Source organism: Tiliqua scincoides, chromosome 1 (genome assembly GCF_035046505.1).
Source record: "Tiliqua scincoides isolate rTilSci1 chromosome 1, rTilSci1.hap2, whole genome shotgun sequence".
In the NCBI taxonomy this organism is placed as follows: Eukaryota; Metazoa; Chordata; class Lepidosauria; order Squamata; family Scincidae; genus Tiliqua; species Tiliqua scincoides.
This window is the reverse complement of record NC_089821.1, coordinates 118,626,672-118,647,859: the sequence shown is the minus strand read 5'-3', so window position 1 is coordinate 118,647,859 and position 21,188 is coordinate 118,626,672. Positions and strand designations below refer to the sequence as shown.

General features: G+C 44.8%; 2 pseudogenes; both read right to left on the bottom strand.

Annotated features, from left to right (window-relative positions):
- Positions 1–388: 388 nt before the first annotated feature.
- Positions 389–505, bottom strand: LOC136637652 (5S ribosomal RNA; annotated as a pseudogene).
- Positions 506–2,073: 1,568 nt separating this feature from the next.
- On the bottom strand, positions 2,074–2,194 carry LOC136637915 (5S ribosomal RNA; annotated as a pseudogene).
- Positions 2,195–21,188: the final 18,994 nt, after the last annotated feature.

Below are 21,188 nucleotides of genomic sequence, written 5' to 3'. Positions count from 1 at the left end.
GATCAGTTTGGTTCACTTAATATTGACTACTTCTGTATCTGTAGTAAATCTATGAGAAGTACTTGCATGGCTGATATTCTTGGTGAAGAAACATAAAGTACCTTCTTTCCTGAAAGCCATGTATGTAGTACCCTTGGGCCAGGTATAAGATTTTTGTATGTGACTTTCAACTGAGTCACAGCAGTAGTTCTTCCAGTTCAGTATTGTCTATAGTAACTGGCAGTGGGTCCCCAGGATTGCAGGAGTCTTTCTTAGCCCGAGGTAGAGATGTCAGGGACCAGGTATGGGGCTTTCTCCATGCAAAGAATGTGCAACTTCCCCTATCGCATTTCATGTGATGTTATAATTGACTGGTTGGCAACCTTCAGTCTTGAAAGACTATGGTATAAGCCTACAGCACCCGGTATTCCCAGGCGGTCTCCCATCCAAGTACTAACCAGGCCTGACCCTGCTTAGCTTCCAAGATCAGACAAGATCAGGCACGTGCAGGGTAACGGTTGATGTCATAATTATATGGTAATAAAACAAGTCATTTATTAAAGTAAGGCATATTCTTATTTGGATGGATGTATGGATCCATCGATGGATGGATCGATCAATGGATTGATTGGTGGATCAATAACATTTATTTCCTTTCTCCATGGAGTTCAGGGCACCATAAATCTGGCTATTCACTTTCAATCTCAACAGTCCTATGAGACAAGGTCATCTGCTCCTAGTGAGCAGTGAAGGGGCACTTCAGCAGCATAAGCCATCCATCTCTCTTCTTATATCTAGGAAATCAGAACTTTTATTCTGTTACTCAGATGCTGAATGTGAGATCAGTATAATCGCGCAGCATGAATTTTGGGGACAGTGGACTGGCAGCCCAATCCTGAGCTGCCCGGCACCCAGAGGAGTAGCAGCACTGAAATGGATGTTGCTGCATCCAATGGCCACCAGGCAGTTGCTGGCGGCTCCTTGGGGGAAGGGGATATTCGTCCCCTTTCCCCGAGTAAGGGAGGAGGCTCCACAATGGCGCTACTCACCTTTGCGTCGACTGTTTAGCCGGTGCAGAGTAAAGAAGTCCCGTGTTGGCGGAGCAGAGTTCCGTCAATCCTGCCACGCTCCCTCCCACTGCCCTGCATGTCCTGCCCTCCCCCTGCCCCAGAACTCCCCCCCCACTCCCACTCACCTCTCCATTGCCCAGAGCAAGGGATGAGCTCCAGGAGGCACGTGACAGGCCTCTGGCTCGTGATGGCCTAGCTCAGGCTGATGCTGAGCCAGTGGTGAGTGTCACAACACTTATGGCATGCTTGCAACACTCAGCGCCGACAAAGGAATGGCTGCAGCCCAATAGGATTGGGCCCTCAGTCTACTTATCAGAGGATTTGCCTTAGATTTTAGTAGGAGGTTGGTAGATGATATATGTGCATGTAATATGAGTGAAGCACTGTGTTTAAGGAGACAAATGATGGCAGACATTTAAATATACCCACACAGATTCAGGCCTTTGCACAATGTTGATTTTTCTCACCATGTTTCTGTGCTGAAAGTGCAAAGTCTTTCCACCTTTCACAGAAACTGCGGTCAGGATGTCATTTCTACAAATATATATTATTATCATGTAATGTTTGCCCAGTGACTTATTACACTGGCCCACTGGAACATGTAGACAATATAGCAAAGCCAATGCCATTCTGTTTCTAAATCAGTGGGAACAGTAGGTATAGAACTCAATTCTTAATCAGGGCACCTGCACTATTTCTTCCTTCCTCCAATAATGACCACAGAAGAAACAGCAAATATTGTCACAGCCAAAAAGAATAGAAATATGGAGGTCTTCACTGCTATGCTGGCATCAGATGAAAGCCTGACATTCAAAAAAACAGGGTTATGCCTTTCACTTGTGGGGCCCTGGGATTTCCTGCTTTTGAACTATTGCAGTGTAAAATAAAAATTGAATCCCATTGAAATCATAGAATAAGGGCTGACAGAGATGTGGGCCACAAGTAAAGCATTCCCTTGGATGCTGCAGCAGTAATGTCAGAAGGGAGTGGTTGGCAACCTTCAGTCTTGAAAGACTATGGTATAAGCCTACAGCACCCAGTATTCCCAGGCGGTCTCCCATCCAAGTACTAACCAGGCCTGACCCTGCTTAGCTTCCGAGATCAGACAAGATCGGGCATGTGCAGGGTAACAGGGAATCACAAAATCATCCATGCTAAAGCCCTGTTCAGGTGTTCTCCAACTGGGTACAGTGCGCCCAGGTACAGGAGCCACACTTCTTGTTGCAGGTGCATTTTGAGGCTGTGGCCATGTCCCCTGCTTTCCTTGTGTTCGGCATTTTTCTGCAGAGGCATTTCTGCCCATGATTGGAAAATTGGCAGTCAGTGTTAAATCATGGTAAGAATCTATCAGCAGGAGACATGGCTATATAGTGCACTGCTGCCAAAAGGCATGGTTAGCCCATGTAGTCCCATTGCCCATCTACACCTGGTACCCAGTCAGAGAATCCTGGAACAGGGCTTGATTACTGCCAACTCCAAACCAGCCATCCACACTGATTTTTCACAGATTAATATAATCAAATGAGATCAGAACATGCCTCAAGCAAAGAGAAAATAAGCTGCAAAATGTCCTGGAGAACGGAAGCCTTTTATATTTAAGAAGCATGAGCTGACTTGGCAAGAATATTTGAGGGGAACAGCATAGCCCTCTTCAGAAGCTATAGTAACTGTGGGATATGCTTATAGCAGGAAGATTCCCCCACCCCATGCTGGAGCTCTCCATAGCTCCACACCCACTCTCGTTAGGGAGAACATTGTCTGAAGGTGTTCTTTCCTGGGGAGAGAAGATCCACATGGAATTCCGAAGAGACAAATGCTTTTTCCAGGAAAAGTATATCCACACAGCTGGGAACTCTGGGGTTCCACAGTGCTGAACTGTGTTAGGAAGAGCATGGGCAGAGCTATGGAGTGGGCTCATGGGGGGCAGGGCTTGCTGGCACACTTCTGTCTATGGTTCTTGCCGTGTCTAGTACCCTCAACGTATTACTTATCTGAAGTACCAGTAATTAGTACCAATAAATAGAACAGTCTGAAGGCACTTCCAGTTAGCTAATGATTACATGGTATTTGCTCCTTTATCCCTCCTCTTCCTTGCTAAGGTCAAGAAGAGCTAATGTTGTGCTTGCATAGATAAGATTACATCTTGACCTTGCAGATCAGCCAGATTGTGAGAATTCAAGATGCCTGAAAGTGAGAAACATTCTTAAAACAAGTCATTTGGGACTTTTGACCATCATTATGTTGTTTGATTCAGAAGAAAGGAGAAACTTCTCAGGATACCTCCGCCTAGCTAAGTGATACCTCCGGGGATATTTTCCCCCACGTTCTTTGCAGATTCATTCCTAAATGGTGGCATTTAGAGAGATCACCATGTTCTTTTCTTCCCCAGGCGTTTCTGCCCAAGGACAAGCAGTTTCTGTGCAGGTAATCTTTGGTGGATTTGATTTGAAGTCTTCTAGATAACTAGGATATATGGTTTCAGTGAGTATATCCAGTCCCAGGGGATATTCATTGTCTTGTTTTCTGTTAAGTGCATTGGGCTTTTGCAGATACGGTACCCTTGCTTACTGATTTCACCTTTTTGTGCTTTAGAGTGTGCAGGTGAATGATTGGTGCAGCAAAGGAGGTACATCTATAGAATTTATAAGGCAGCCTAATGTGGAGAGGCACTCACCGATGGCAGAGGTAAGCTCTGGTGAAGGCAAGGGATGTGAAAGAGACAGGATATTTTTCTCTACTGCTTCGATAGCTTTTTGTATGATGCTACCATCTACCTGTGCCACTGCTGCACAGGACATTGTAGCAAATGTGCAGGTACTGAGTAATAGTTGCTTGACGTGTCCAAATCGCACCTTATGCCAGCGAAGCGCAAGCTCCACCAGCGTGCACTGTCTCTAAAGCGTCAGAACAATCGTGTTGCAACAGCGCACCTTCCAGAAGTGCTGGTGGGATGCTCAGAGCCTTCCTGCTGGCAATAGCAGTTGGAGCTGCGCTTTCCAGAGCAGGTGAGTCTGGTGCGGGAGGCAGATCAGGGTGAGGAGGGGGTGAATCAGGCCTGGGAGGGGCCAGGATTGGCAATGCCAGTGTGCACCTTATTGTATCCCCCTTCCCAGGCCTGCTCACTGACACAGGCTCCTTGCATTAGTGATATAGCTGGCACAAGCCCGACTTGACCTATTGCCGCTGCTGGGGCTTACCCCAGGCAAGGGGACAAGTGTCCCTTTACCCAGAGAAAACCGCCAGCAGCAGATATTCCTCTGCAGAATGCAGTGGAAGCCACACTGGCCTAGGTAGGATTTAGGTAGGATTAGACTGTTGACCAACAGCTTTTCTAGCACATTAGCTGAACCATGATATGGTTTCTTGGCAGTGCCTTACAGAAAGGGGCCATACATCACAGGTGGCTGCCTAAAACCAAGTCAGGTCATTGATTCAACTTGCTCAGTGTGGTTGACACTGACAGGCGGTGACTCTCACAGGTTCAGAGAGATTTTTTTTTTCCTCTGCCTTAACTGCTGATGCCAGGGATGGACAGTGGAGTCTTCTGCATCCAAGGTAGGTGCTGTACTACTGAACCACAGCCCTTGCCTTATACAGAAAAGGGCTAGTTTTTGCACGGACCAGGTCTGGCTGCTCCATCTATGCTTTGTTGGATCAAGGAAAGCAGGGACATTGCATTGGTTGTGCTGATATTAGCAATATCTGTTATTTAAAAAAACAAACACCTTCCACCCTGGAGGAAAAAAAAAAAAGAATATTCACCTGGCAGATCTAAATGCTCGCTCTGATTGAACAACTTGACTAAGTAGCTCCTGGCAACATGACAATTACCAGGACAAAAGAGAAACGTGTCAAAAATGACACTGTGTCTTTTAGAGTCTGCACTTATAAGGTGGAATTAACTCCACTCTTAAATTGCTTGCTACTTCACATCATTCCAAAATGGGTAAAAGGAACATAACATCTGACATTTAATACAATCTTTCCTCTATTTGCCTGGGCATGTTAGGAAACACACAGTATCATGTAGCTCCTGAGGAGGCAAATAGTATGTGGTGAAGATAGCTGATTAACCTGTCAACCCTGCCACGTATCTGCTCCATGTCGCTCGGTATCATTGAGGCATATGATTGCAGAACTTCCATCATACTTCTGTATGCATGTTTTTGAACTCTCTCTGATGGACAGTCCACAATTAATGCTCTTGCTGCATGCATGTACAGAAGGAAGTCCTTTGTGACACTCCCCTCCTACAGCACATGTGGGGGGGTCTCTATCTAGAAAAGTGGAGTGATTTATACTCACAATACACAGAGGAGCCAGCAGCAAGAGCAGTGGAAGAGCAGTTTGTTTTTATTTTGAAGAAAGAAGACTAAGGGCTCAATCCTACCCAGCTTTCCAGCAGTGATACAACTGCATCAATGGGGTGTGCTGCAGTGGGGGAGGGGGCAGTCATGGAGGCCTCTTCAAGATAAGGGAATGTTTGTTCCCTTACCTGGGGCTGCATTGTAGCTGCATCTATGCTGGAAAGTTGAATAGGATTGGGCCCTAAGAATATGATCCTTGGGGGATGGGGTGAGAAATTCCATCCTAGCAAACATGGCCCATCCAAATTAATATCAGATGAATTTATGCAAGTCTCATTTGGTTTGATGAGAAGCGGATTCAAAAACATTGTTGAAAAATCAGCTCTCCGCTGAGTGCAATTTTCTCAGTATTGTTTGTCTTCCTTCTTATTGCTATTTATTCCTAACTACTCTCTCTACTGTACTTCAAGCTACAACTATCAGTATGAAGGAGACAGTGTTTCCCTCATTCGCTCCTATAATTCTTCCAAGTCGTTTGATTTCATCAGCAATACGAACCGCCGCAAATTAGATAAGACCATTCCAGGGTAAGCATTTCTGTTCTGTTTTACAGTAAGATCCGACCTTTAAGTCGTATAAAATTCCATGTGAGCTGCTACAATGGAACCTGGCAAAATCATGCCTCTCGACAACTCTGCCTTTGTTTCGGAGCAGCTGACAAGGTAGTTGGGTTTTCTGTCGATCACACAAGCGTTTGCTTATCCTTGCGGGTATTTCGAGCTGCACTTCAGAGAATGTGTGTGCAGAGATAGTCGCTGATCTAATTCCTATGCAGAGCAATGTGTGCTATCTGATAAAGGAAATGGGTGGGAGGAGCAAAGCGCGGGGCCCAGTTGGGCTGATCAAAGGCAGCATAAATCAGATCACTCCTAACACACAGTTCCACATAAATCCCCTCACCAGTACTATATAAGGATGGAGAAAGGATTGAATGGGTTTGTTATCATGGGCCTCCCATCTATGGCTGTTTTTAATTGCTGCAGTTCATTCCTCATGGTTAAGATACATAGAGACAAGACTGTGTACCAGTTTGTGATACACATGCAAGACCACTCAGTTTTTTCCCGAATGGATTTGTGGCATGGCTTTCTTTTCTGATAGAAGAAGCAAAGCAAGCAAGCCTCTGGGATGGAGTCGTTCAACTGTGGGATGTATACGAGGAGACATTGGTTCAAATCTCCAGTCAGCCAGGATGCTTTCTGGGTAGACTTCCGAATGGTCACTAGTTCTCAGCCTGAATTAACTTGTAGAGTTGTTATAAGGAAAAAGTAGATGAACTATGAGGTGGTTTGGATATTTTTTCCTGAACCAGACCCAGGCAATAGCAGATACACACATGTAGCTTATGTGTCATACCCTTCTTGGTTACTTTTTCTAATTATACAGGAGGCCTAGTTCAACCAAACCGCCCTTCTGTGTAAGTTGCTAAACCTACTTTTAACATATGTTTAGAAGCACACGCAGAGGGAGCTGCATCAACTACTAGTGTGTCTCTGGGCCTGACTCAAAGCAGTGGTTATGACCTAGAAAACCCAAAATGGATGAGGGTAGCATTTCTCAACATTTGTCCTTCGCCATATCACTTTGCATAGTCCACCTATTGAAAGAACCATGTCATCACCAGTTACTTCTGGATTGGGAGGCCAGACGCAATACAACAAACACCGGTAAGAGGCTCAGGGTGGATGGGAGAGCTTTTTCAAGCATGTGAAAAACACACATTGGAACTCTGCCCACCAAACCAAGCCTCTTATTGCTGCTTATCACGCTGCAGTGGTGGTCTCACTGCCAGGTGGTGGAGGAAGTCTTGGGGTCCCGCATTTACCACCAGACACCACCTCAAGTACCACTGGTGGGATTATCACTGGTTGAGAAACACTGCATTAGGACCAAGATACTTGAAGGTAAAGAGGGCAGCATTTGGCTTGCAGCCTCAGAGCCCAATCCTATGCATGTCTACTCAGACGTAAGTCCCATTATAGTCAATGGGGCTTACTCCCAGGAAACTGTGGATAGGATTGGGCTGTCAGGCATCAGGAGAACTTGGGCTGTCCCTGTTAAATAATGATTTGTCAACAGTTAATGTATAGATGATGTTGTGTGTACAGATATATGAAAATGTTTGTGTCCTTAGGGAACAAATTTTTTAAAAAAATGAACATGCAGTGTAATACGGGAGAAATCAGACATAAACTTGCATGTGTTTTGTGCAGATGGGTATAGTGGTCATGGCAGCCTTCTTAGAAATTTGTTGTAAACTGCAAGTAGAGATTTGAAAGAACCTGGTTGTGCCCAAGCCCTCCCAAAGATGAGCATGGTTTCTTCTCCATGATATCCTAAGTGATCACCAAAGGCTTGTAAGGAGCTTCTGGATTCTGTAAGCCAGTTTGAAAACCACTACTTCCTATCAAATGTTAGGAGACATTTAAGAAAATGCTTTCTCGACTATAAGCACATGTGCACAAATGGTGCATATGAAGTTATGTGCATGTGTGCAGTGCGCACATGAGGCCCTCCACTGGTGCTGAGTGTTGCAAATGTGCTGTAAGGTGCACCCTCGACGATGGGTGCCGAATCAGTGCTAGTGCCGGCTCAGCACCAGTCTGCCCTGAGCCTGTGCTGGCCAGAAGCCCACCACACAGAGCAAGGGATGAGTTCCGGGTAGTAGAGAGGTGAGTCAGGGTGGGGGGGGGAAGTGTTCCAGGACAGGGGAAGGAGCAGGTTGGGAGGGGGACAGGATGGATCCAGAACCCTGCATCAGGCCTCCTGGCCCAACATGGGGCCTTCAACTCTACACCGTCTAAACAGCCAGTGCAAATTTGAGTAGCCGCATTGCGGGGCCTGCTTCCTGTCCCCTTCCCCCAAGGAGCCACTAGGAGCTGCCTGGTGTGCTCAGGATGCAGCAGTTGCCATTTTTGTGCCACTGCTCCTCTTATCCTCCTAATGTCACTTCTTGCTCTCCAGTATTTCTGCACTTCTCTGCTGTGAAATGTTCATCAGCCTCATGGCTGTGGCATTATCTCTGAATCTTCATGAACTGAAATGCAGAAGCAGCCCTGTCGTCTTTGTGGTGCTACAAAATATGAAACCAGCTCTGACACACATCTCCTTAATTGCTGTATGGCCTATGTGCTGTAATAAAGATGGCATCCTGAGAAACCACTTTCCCCAAAGTTGACGAGTTAGAAAACAGAAAGAAAACCCTTGTTAAGAAATGGCTTAGACTGATTATTTCATCATATGCTTGACGGCTGCCTCCAGCTATGGGATCCTCACATGATAGCTTTGAAATACTGTACAATGGATGACGTTTTCTCCCTTTCCTGACCTCTATAAGTCATTCTAGATATTGATCAGGAAAATCAACTTTTTTCATGTGAATCAAGAGAAGGGCCATAGCTTAGTGACAGTGCACATGCTGTGGATGTAGAAGGGTCAATCTATAGCATCTCCAGTAAAGGTGCATCTCAGGTAGTGGGGCCGGGAGGGGCTGCCAAAGACCTCAACCATCAGTTGGAAGTAGACAGTACTGGGCTAGATGCCCCAATGGTCAATATAAGGCAACTTTATAAGTATAAGGCAAAGGCTTACATAACCTAATAATTGTGAGTTCAAAGAACATATTTGCATGCATGTCTATGTTCGGAGGGACGTAATAATCTTTCATCTGAATGGAGTAAGCCAGGAATAAGTGCAACACTCCTTGCCCCATTCAGTTGCATTATATCTCCCTGAGCTCTCTGCAGCTCAGTCTCATTTCTGAACCCTGGCACCTGAGCCACAGGAGAAATTCCTGGCTTGCTTTTGCTGAACAGGAGAACAGAGATTTCAAATAAATCCCCTGTCAAATGAAACACTGTCTTCAGAAGCCATGAGAGAATTAGCAACATATGTGGATATATTAGGCATGGAAAAAACCACATGCAACCACCTGAGATCGAGTTCGTACTAAGGAGATAACCCTGTGTCTCATATGAACCACGCTGCAGGAGGAAGCCCACATGACTGAATGTTTCTGCATTCAAATTATATGCAGTATATAGGGTTAGGTTATGGAGAGGGAGTTTCATTCTAGTCTTTTACTTGACGTGCTAGCTTTGCAGTCAGAGATTTTCTTCCTGTGAAGAAACATTCAGCCACACGAGTCCTCTGTTGGTTCTCTGAAGTGGTACTGTCTCTAGACACAAATTTGCCACCTGAGAACTGACCTTTCATTGGAGTTTTGCAGCAGTGGTGAAAGGTCAAGCATTGAAACTCCCTAAACACCAACGAAAGAAGGAACTTTGCTTCTGACAGGGAGCAAACCACCCAGATTTTTCAACCACTAACCAGTATGTTCAGATTTGACCAACATTATTCACCATCTATTTCCTACAGTGGCCAGCCAATTGCCTCTGGAAAGCCGTAAGCAAGAGAAAAAGGCAGATATCTCTTTCCCCATTGTTCCCCACAACTGGTATGCAGAGGCATACTGCTAATGAACCCAGAGGTAGTGCATAGCCATCTTGGCTAGTAGCCATTGATAGGTCTGTACTCCATGAATTCATCCAATTGCCTTTAAAAATCAGTCAAGCTAGTGGCCATCATCACATCTCGTGGCAACAAAGTTTTAGACTAGGGGACATCCACTAAAATTGAGTGTTGGGAGAGTTAGAACGGACAAAAGAAAATATTTCTTTACTCAGCATGTGGTTGGTCTGTGGAACTCCTTGCCACAGGATGTGGTGATCGCATCTGGCCTGGACACCTTTAAAAGGGGATTGGACAAGTTTCTGGAGGAAAAATCCATTACGGGGTACAAGCCATGACGTGCATGTGCAATCTCCTGATTTTAGAAATGGGCTATGTCAGAGTGCCAGAATGTAAGGGAGGGTGCCAGAATGAGGTCTCTTGTTGTCTGGTGTGCTCCCTGGGGCATTTGGTGGGCCGCTGTGAGATACAGGAAGCTGGACTAGATGAGCCTATGGCCTGATCCAGTGGGGCCGTTCTTATGTTCTTATGTAATTCTGCACTGTGTGACAACGTCTTGCTGAACACTAGGTGCAACACAAGGGGAAAGAGGGTGAGCAGAGTCTTTCTTGCCCCATAACTTTCCTCCAATTTTATTCTCACTCTTTTTCCCATGCCAACATATTATCATCATTTCAAATGCTTCCTCATTAAACGGCTGCATCCTCATGCTCCTTGTCAATCAGGCCCTCCTTTTGCCTCCTTCAAATGACTACTTGAAGTTTACGACAATTATTTGTGAGAAGGCTGTCATCACCAATATTGCCATCTGCACAATACACAAGCCAACTTATGTTTCGTTTCTCCAGTATTGCACTGAATGTTCATTTGAAAAAATTAGTTCCCTAAGGACACAAACATTTTCTTATATCTGTTACACAGCATCATATATACATTAATTCAGTGATTCTCAAACTGTGGGTCTGGGACACACCAGTGGGTTATAATCCAAATTGGGTTGGTTCATGGAAACAAGCTACTACTTGGGAGGGTGGCAGCACTGCTGCCCAATCCCCATTATAGTCACACCCCTTGGCATTTTTAAATCAGCCAGCAACCTCTAGAACCTCTCAAAAGTTTGGGAACCACTGCATGGTTTGTCAAATCATTACTAACAGGGCAGTTGAAGACCTACTGATGTCTGGGGGGGGGCGCATGCTAAATCGATCCCTCCTTCCCCAATGATGTGCCGGCCTCCGCTCTTCCATTTTCCAGTGTTCTAGCTCAGCACTCTCCTCCCCTCCACACTTCCTCTTCCTCGCTACCCCCTCTTCCTTTTCCAATCTAGGGAGTGAAAGGAGGAAGAGGAGCAATGGGGGGATGTAGGTGAGCACCCCTACCAACCTGCTGTCTGCGGCTATAGGTTAAGTTGGCTTCAACTGAATGCTGGACCTGACCTTGGGTTACACCTAGCACATCTAGCATGCTCTGAAGTGCATTTTTCAGTACTCGGGTATCATGAGTTTAAGGTCACATTGCCAGCCTTTTGGGTCAGCTGGGAGGGCCTGCCTGTTAGTAGATGTGACCTCCTGATGTGAGTTGCTTGGGTGAGGGGGAAGGAGCTAGACCAGGGGTGGCCAACCTTTCAACATTAGGATTCCTGGATCTTTAACAGTTGTGTAAAGAAGACAAACTGTACCTGCTGAAATTCCCTCCTCTGCACAATTCTTAAGGGTCCAGAAGCCCTAAAATGGAAACGTTGACCACCCCTGATCTAGACCGACAGCTCTACTCAGCTCCTGCTCCGCAGGCACACATTCACTGGCTTCTGTCTCTCTGGGTCGTATTGGCTGAGTAGCGTTGGAAGGAGAGGCAAATTGCAGGTTGTTTAATCAAGATAAAGAAAATTTACTGGAATTTTGGAAAAGGTTGGGGAAGATGAACAGTCAAATTCTGTGTTTGAGATCTGAGGCTATGATTAGAAGAAAATAAACCAGTTTTCTAACTACGAACATTCTTGACTGATAGAGTTATGTAGAAGCAGTGAGCTGCTGGTAGTGGTGCTTCCTCCAATAATTGTCTCCCACTGAGGTGCAGCACACAGGGGAGCCTTCTAGGGCACACCATCAGTTCAGATGGGGTGATGGTGAAGGCCCACAGGTATGACGAAATACTCCCCCCTTGTGACTGTGAACCAACTGTGCCCCCTTGAATAAGCCTTTGCTACCTGCCAAGTTCTGAAGCAGAGAAGTTGATGCAGAGAATTATCCTTGAAGGTAGAAATCCACATTTAAAGTTCTCCCAAGTCATTGCTCACGAACTGATGGGTGAGGTTCCAAAAGTGAATTTTGTCTATGGTTGCCACCTCTGTCTATCTGAAGCTAGTCCTGGAGTCTTTCCTTCCCAGCATGGTGCGATGCCATTGAGCTGAGGAGACCCTATTGATATTTCAACAGTATCCTGGAGATCAGTTGCAATTCTTGGGAATTCCAGGCCAGCCAAATGATGACTATAGTTTTGTCCCAACCTGAAATGGTTGCACCAGATCCTTTTTCTTTTTTGGTGGCTCGTTGAGCATTTTTGATTTCAAGAAGAGGAGAAATGCTATGAGAGAGAAAAGGGGGAAAGGAAAACAGAAGAGAGACAAAATGCAAAGGAGCTATTTTATCTTTACGAGGTGCATAGAAGAATGAACTTCAGCATGTGTCTCTTTTCTTGCCCCTGCATGACAAGCTTCACTTGCCAACATTTCCTTTGCTACCTGTCTATTAAAGTCCCAAGGGACCTGGCCTCCTGTACCCCAGAGAAGGAAGGATGAAAAAAGTTATACCATTGTAAAATAAAAATGTCTCTTACTTTGCACGTTGGAATGCAGGGTGAATTCCAGGACTGCAAAGTTGGAGCCGACTTCTCTCGTGCGCTCACCAAATCGACAGCACAAACTTTGTTTGACAGGCAGCTAGAATTGAATTGGGGGCCTCTTCGCACAAAATGACATTTGCTTTACTGTGATAACCAAATTAGGACTGTGCTGACTTGCTCGGAAAGGCTGAACCCCGCTGTTGCTCCCCAAACAAGACAAAATTACATACATTGGTTGTACTGTCGCTGTCATCTTGATTAAGGCTGAGGAGGGGAAAAGGGAATACAATCTCCTGCGGGGTGTTCAAATATCCAGCTTGGTATGTGTGTGTGCGCGCGCATTAAACTACTACTTCTGAACACTTGGATGGCTTCATAGAATATTCACTGCTCAATATGCAGCAGCTGTCCTCCCGAGAAAGGCTCTGGTGAGGGTGCCAGGAGCATGTTTAGCACTCATTCTTTAGCACCTGCTAGAGTTTCCTGTGGTCTTCAGGACACAGTTCTGGAAAATTCTTGACCTGGAAAATGCTAGTGGTTTGAGTCCAGTGGCGTGGTCCACACATGCATGTGCGTTCTTTGACTTCTCATTACATGATGATTCACAACTGGTATTCACATGCAGCAGAATATAGTGGTAGCATACATGAAGGAGCCTTGTGCTGAGGCATGTGGTCTACCTCACTCAGTGTTGGGCCAGTTGGAACAATACATTTTTCTGCCAGCCACTGTTTGGGCTAATGAAATGTTCACATAAGGAGGCGTGGCGTCGGAGTGGTTAAAGACACTGGACTGTTGGCTGGAAGGTCGGTCGACCTTCCAGGAGTTCAAGACCTTGATGCTATGGAACGGGGTGAGCTCCTGTTCCTTGCCTCGGCTCCTGCCAACCTAGCAGTTCAAAAGCATGTAAATGCAAGTAGATAAATAGGTACCACTTTGGTGGGAAAGTAACAGCGTTGCATGCACTTTGGTGTTTTGTCATGCTGGCCGCATGCTAATATTAAGGTAAGGTAAAGGTTTCCCCTGCACAGTCGTGTCCGACTCTAGGGGGCAGTGCTCATCTCTGTCTCAAAGCCAAGGGAGCCAGTGTTGTCCGAAGACATCTTCCATGGTCATGTGGCTGATGACCACATCAGCCACATAGTGTAGCTATGGGGGGATCCAGCACTAAGTTTTGCATAGTGCCTCACGGTGCCTGGCAAACTTCCCCTTCCCCTTGCTGTTGGAGCCACTTCTGGCAGTGAGAGCAAAGCAGAGGAGACTCTGTTGTCTTGTTTAATTCAGTCTCATTGAATTCAGTGGGACTTGCTCCCAGGTAAGTGTATATAGGATTGCAGCCTGAGTTAACTTACAAGCTTTGTATTTCTATAACAGGCGGTAGAAGCACATAGAAATTTCTGGCTTCCTTCCCCTGTCTCAGCAACCCTATACGTGCATTAAAACTATCTCATACGTTTCAGGGTTGATCCAAATCTGCACGTAAACTACTATGTATTTTACAAACTGCAAACTCCAGCATGCTCTTCCCTTGTTTTGCTAACCGTCTGCTTGATGAGTTCTGCAGAACTGAAACGTTTGCTCTCTGGTACTTTATTTAGAACAAACTTAATGTATCACCCTTCTTTGAATCATGGATATGGGTATATTACCCTTAACCAGACGTCCTAAATCTGGATTATTCTGAAATCCAGATGTTTTTTGTCCAAGACTTTTTTAAAAAAAACTGTAGCGTGTATACTTGTTCTCATTCCCACGTAATGTTCAGGCTGTAAGTTCTATTCTTTGCTCTGTGGTGTGTACCTGAATTCAATGCTGAAAAATGTCAAAAAGTCCAGCAGACATCCATATGGGTAACAGTGAAAAGAGGAAGAGGAAGAATTTCTTATTGTATTTATGGTGTTATTCCAAAATCCAGACAAATCAGAAATCCAGACACCTTCCTGTCCCAAGTAGTCTGGATAAGGGATACTCAACCTGTATTTAATATTCTGCACCAGCACGGTCATCTACTGTTTTTTGTTGTTTTTGTAACTTACAAGTTAACAAAGCTTACAAGTTCCCGCTGAAGGAAGTGGGAGGGGCACCATCTCATCCTTCAGGCAGCAGATGACTTGAGCCAGCCCTGTTCATACTTCATTCTGTTGTGAACATATGACCTGCTCCACTGGAAAGCATCACATGTGAGATGATGCAAGGCTCTGTGGTCTTTTTTGTCGGATCTGTTCTAACTTATAGAACAGAGCTACCTGCTATACATGAATGCATGTATCAAAACCCCAGCAGCCACTTCTTTGAGGAGTCAGGATGGTGTAGTGGTTTGGGATTTAGACCTGGAAGATCCAGGTTCAAATTCATGCTCAGCCATGAAGCTTTCTGGGTGACCTTGGGCCATTCACTGTCTCTCAGTCTCACCCATTTCACAGGGTTGTTGTGAGGACAAAAGAAGGGGAGGGAAAATGTATTCCACCCTGAGCTCCTTGGAGGAGGGGTGGTAGAAAAATGTGAAAAATAGATGCAGCTTCTAGAGGGAGTTGTTTGGAGCAGGGGGGAAAAGGGAATCTGTAACCTTTCCTCACTTGCTGTCTTCCCTCTGCATCCCCCTTCCCAAAGCAATTTTCATCCTTGAGGTTGCAAAACATCACCGGGTGTTGTGCAAGAGGATACAAATGAAATGAACGCATCCCTGCCTCCTTCAAGACTGCCCACACAGTCTACTGATTGTGCTCCCTTGGCATCCTTGGGGCAACTTCAATATCAAAAGCCTGTACAAAATAGGTCCTGATATTTGCCTTAAAATTGTAGAACCCTTTTTTTCACTGGAAGGCTTGCCATGTCCCCACACTATCACATCATCCAGAACAGTTGACAGGCTTCTAGATTTGCACTGTCTTCCCATGTCTTTTTCTGTGTTTACATTACAGACTTCACGTGTGCTTGTTTCACGTTGTGGTGATCAGGCTTGAGCCCACAGGAAAGAGGCACGCCCTGCCTGTAGGAAGATAAATAATAAACAGGCTTGAAACCTCTGCTCTAGGCGAGGGAGATGAATTGAGTTATTCTCTGCTTTTTTCCTCCATTAAGTTGATTGAAATCATCATTATTGTAGATTGTCATTTGTGGCAGTGCTTCTGCAGCCATGGCTACTCTGAATTTATTGGCTTGCTGGAGCATTTGAAGAACAATTTGGCAGTTTAATAATTTTCTTTTCCCTGGTAGAGACAAAATCCCAGAAATGCACAAAATCCTTCAGAAAATAAGCCTTTGCAAATTTTCAGTGCACGGCTATATTTGGATAGTTGGTTTCCAGCCTGATCTTCTGTCTAGGCATGCAGTGAACAGAGGGGGGCCTGCTAGTTCATTTTGGGTACACCCCAAGGAGAGGAAAGAACAAGTCTATCTAAACAGTTCTGGCATATGCATGGTTACCCAGGGATGTGCCAATCCATTGCGGCTGGACTCGTGGCTAGCCCCACCCACCTCCCCAATTGCCCAAGTCTTAATGGGTGGCCTTGGGGACTTGGGCAGAGTGTTTTTGGGATTCTGTTTGACTCGCGTCTGAGTCTTTTTGGCAAATGAGTCAGGCATGGCTCCACAAAAAAACGGAGCTGCTGGCTCTGTGTGTGTGTGTGTGTGTGTGTGTGTGTGTGTGTGAGAGAGAGAGAGAGAGAGAGAGAGAGAGAGAGTTCTGATTTAAGACTCCCCGATGTCCCCATCCCATCTGTAAACAAAAACTCTGCTGTTCTTCCAATGAGGGCAACAGTGCAGAAAACGCTGATCTGATAGGTTCCTGATGAATCCCAGCTACCAACCGCCACTCACATCACAACTTCCAAGTGCCACTGAGTTCCGGAGCGAGTGTGCACAGCATTGCAATTTTAGGATGTACAAATAGGCAGAGCAGGGGTGTCAAACATAAGGCTTGCAGACCAGATAGAACCCATGGAAACGCTTTATCCAACCCACGTGATAATCAGACTCTCAGCACTGCTTTTCAGCAATGCCACTTCTACTCAGGTGTCACTTTGCAGAGCACCTCTCAGCTGCTGAGCTGCAAAGTGATGCCTCTGCAGAAGCAGCACTGCTGAAAGAACAGCTTATGTGACAATTGGGCTTGATAATTGGGCTCTCTTATATCTTGAAAAGTATTATCTGGATTTGCATATTTTCTCTTCTGTTGTTTGCAGCAAATGACTTCCTGCAGAAGAACAAATTGCTTGTTTCTGGCCATCATCTGCTTAATGACTTCACTTCCTGTTTATCAATGTCACTTCTGGCCCTCAGCAGGCACCATGAATGCTATTTGGCACAACACCCCTGAGGTAAAGGCTTAAACCCCTCCAAATGATAGATGTTCATGGGGCAGCCATTCATTTAGCGGGGCTCATCCAGTTGAAGCGAGTTTCATCAGTGCCAACCTTTCGTTTTGAGTCCTTTGTGCAGGCTTGGAAAAGAATCCGCCTAAGGGTCCAATCTTATGCTCACCCCATGCTGCCAGAACTCATGTTCTGGCAGTGCAGGGCACTGTCCAGAGGTGCGAAAGCTGGGCTGCTGTTGTAGGCTTCCAGGTGGCTGCAAACTAGCAGCTCCAGAGACCACCATCTGTGTTGGTAAGTTGGCATCAGAGGCGTGTTGTGGATGGGAGGGGGAGGACAGGGGGAGTTTTAGGGAGGATCGAGGAGGGCAGGGTTGGGGAGGGGGAGAGAGGGAGCGGATCTCGATAGCACTGGCATATGCCAGATCTCTCCTTGGACATATGTCAGCAAAATGGCTGGTGTATTTCTAAGGCAACCAAGGTGATCAGCCTGCTGGGGGTAAGTAATATTTTTGCATACCTTTTGTGGGGTGTCTCTTCACACACACACACCAACCATTGGATACAGCCCACATTCCACCAAGCAGCTGCATCAGTGATGGGGATAGGATTGGGCAGTAACAGGCTGATGAGCAGATTCACACAAATGGCTCACCATGTGGTGTAATATTTGCCACTCTGAGCAATCCAAAGAAGTATCTGTGTAAATACTGCAATACATAAACCAGACTCTTGAACACAAAACAAAGCCCTCCAACCAAGGTGGAGGAGGAACCTGTGTCCTTGCCAGCAAGTATCAAGAGGTTGTGTTGTGGACAGGGGGTAATTAGGTCAGCACCACATGGGTGTGTGGTGTCTGACTAGCTAGCAGTGCCCCGCTCAGCTCATTGATGTCAGTGCCCCATGGCCATGGAGGACCAACTGGTCCATCAGACAGACCCACTTCTCATCATCCACCTTCCCTCCTCTAACCATTCAGTGATAGCAGCAGAGTTCTGCCTCCTCCCTCACTGCTGTATGACCCACTGGGTTGAGAGAATGAAAACCAAACATAATCTCCAAGTTGCCAACGTGGGAATAGTACCCAGAACCCTCTGCAGTACACATGGATTTTGATGCAGGCATGAAGGGGTTCTTCAGTAGAGAAGTCTGTGTAAGATGAGTCCTCTGGAGTTTGAAAACTACTCAGCAAAGGGGTAGGTAACATGCACAAAGCATATTGTTGAAAAATTAAAATGAGACAGCCTACAGTGGTATGTCTTTAGCAACCTTTAATCACAACGTGTTGGAAAGATTTAGCATCTTTCCTACTTATTTATGTGCCCAAGCTCACTTCCTAATTGTAGTTCTTTTCATAGACGCATCTTTGCAAGTCGTATAATGTATGCTGCTTAATATATAAATCCATGTGCATTTTGGTGCAGTGTCAAGTTTTATAGTTGCAGCATGAACCAGCCTTTTCCTTGGAAGGGTTCTATTGGAAAAATCAAATTAAATGTTGCTGCTGATGACTTCCATTCTGCAACTCATCATATTCCTTGAGACACTCAGTTACTGAGTTTTCACAACAACCAGAAATGGCATGTAGTAAATAAACATTAACTCTTTTTTTTTTCTTCACAAGCATTATGTTGTGTTTTGTTGAAACTGCTCATAATGGCAACATGTTCCACTGATGTTGGAATTACATTTCCTAACTGACTGTATTAAACTGTTCGACTGGAACATGGTTGTACAAATGCAACATGATTAAAGTCTTGATGCAGATGAAAGAGAAGTTTAAGTGACAGAGAATATTTATGTGTCACTGTTAAACAGGAATGCATGTAGCAGGAACAAGAATGTAATTATATTGAGAGCAGCAACTGCTTTCACTCCTCATTTCTGGGTACTGTATTACGTTATTTTCCAAGATAGAAAAGAATTTGAAAAGAAAAGGCGGTTACTAGTTAATGATGGAGCTGAAACCCCACTCTCTAACAATCAATGCTTCCTAGCTTCAAATTACTCCCATGCTTCTTTTTTAGCTGTAAAACAGCTTTGTTTGTCCTCTTCATTTAAATGTGTCAACACATATCTGTAGGTTGCCATTCCATAGAAAATCAGTGACACTTCAGTTAATCACAAGTATGAATGCATGAAGCGGATTTGTACAAAATGCCAATGTATTTTGCCTACATTTTAATTCCAGGCAATTTTTTTCTCCCTCTATTAGTGAAAGGAAAAAAAAAAAAGATATATTAAAACAAGGTAACAGATACAAAATCAACAACAACAACAAAAAGAAATAATGGTAAAAAAATTGCATGGTTTTAATAAGAGACAAAAACAAAATTTCAGCAATCTCTATGATAGATTATGCACTACATTACATTCTAGACTACCATCCATAAACAATGAATGCACTTTGCATGTAGATCTAAGACATACTTCCAGCTATCCAAAATATGTCCTTTCAATCAAGGCAAATGGAAATTTAAATGAGAACTGTGCCTGGGCAAATCTGAGAAATTCCGATCCTAGGAATGTTTGAACATATGAAATGAAAGACAGGGGAGGCCAAGGCCAGTCTGTCCATGAAATGGCAAGAAACGGTCACATAGAGCCACCAAGTTGGAGGGGCAGCAAACTGATGAGCCCCCAGTGTGTCTCATACTGTCTCTGGCTTGCGGCCTCTCTGATTGGTGCTCTGATCCCTGGCAAGGGTCATCCAGTGAACTGCACAGTTGAATGGAAAATTGAACCTGGTTTTCCTCAATCCTAATCCAACACTGGAACCAGAATGGTTAAATCATAGCTCAAGGCAGAGGTCATTCTGTGCCAGACAAAATCTTCAAGAGTTCCCGAGACCACTGGCAATTAATGCTGTCCTGAGGAAGCAGGCATACAATTGAGGGACTAAACAGGCAACATAATCATTATCTTTTTCCTGGACTGGACCCCCAGTAACTATTTATTTATTTATTTATTTATTTATTTATTTATTTATTTATTAGCAGAGCCTCAATTTGGTACTAAGGTGGCCAAAAAGTCGGACAGGCTCATGTGTCTTTAAAGGCTGTTTAAGAGTGGGATATTTGGCAGGTGCAACTTTTCATGCAACGGTAAGAGAAGCTGCACTTGTCGAATGACAACTTAGCATTTTACTACCCAATCACCAGATCCATCCCGGTTTTGAAAAATGAAGGTAATGGAAGCCAGTTCAGAAAAATGCATGGGCTGGTTATCTTACAAAAGCATGCTCGGCGATCTATTCCTTTTACAGGAGACTTCATGAAATAGAAACAGCAAATGTGCTTGAAATGCAGCCTGCTCTTAGCTGCCTTTTGCTTCAACTGTGGACCAAATCCCATCCAACTTTCCAGTCCTGGTGTAGCCATGCCAGTGGGCCGTGCACTGCATCCTGTGGTGGGAGGGTAGTTCTGGAGGCCTCCACAAGGTAAGAGAACTTTTGTTCCCTCGCCAAGGCTGCACTGGGGCTAGAAAGATGGATAGGATTGGGCCCGCAGACATTAACAATAAAAATGAAAGGTTCATTTCCAAACAAGTTTTGATCTGTTTCTAGTGTTGCTGGAATTGCTTTTCATATGCGATTCATAACTCATATCCTATAAAAACATAAGCTGTCCTTGTATACAGCTCTGACAGCCAAGTCCACATGATCCTGACTTATTCTAATGCTCTTCTGCTTAGCTGGATAATTCCTGAGTGACACTGACCACTTAAAAATCAGTGCAAACGGAGTGAAAAGTAAATCATTTACACAGTGAGAGTATGCGGACTGTGTCAACTAAATACATCCATTACAATTAACTGTTTGGCTAGTGCAGGGAAAATCAGTGGAGTGCGTAGCTCACTGTACACCTGAGATACTTTTTTTTTTCTTTTAATAAGATCACAGCCCCCTTGTCCTTCAATTTTATAACACAAATGTTGCTCATCAGAGTAGACAAGATAATATAGGAGAAGCATTTTAACACCCCCCCCCCCAAACATCTCGGGTCTATTTGTGCCCTAGAAAATCTGCAGTGCCTTTGGGGGGAAAAAGTCTCATTAAATAGAAATAACTTGAGAATTGAATGCAAAATTTGGAAAGGGGACTGCACAACAGTGAAACAAAAAACTTTGTTCAGTATTCTACAAAATAAT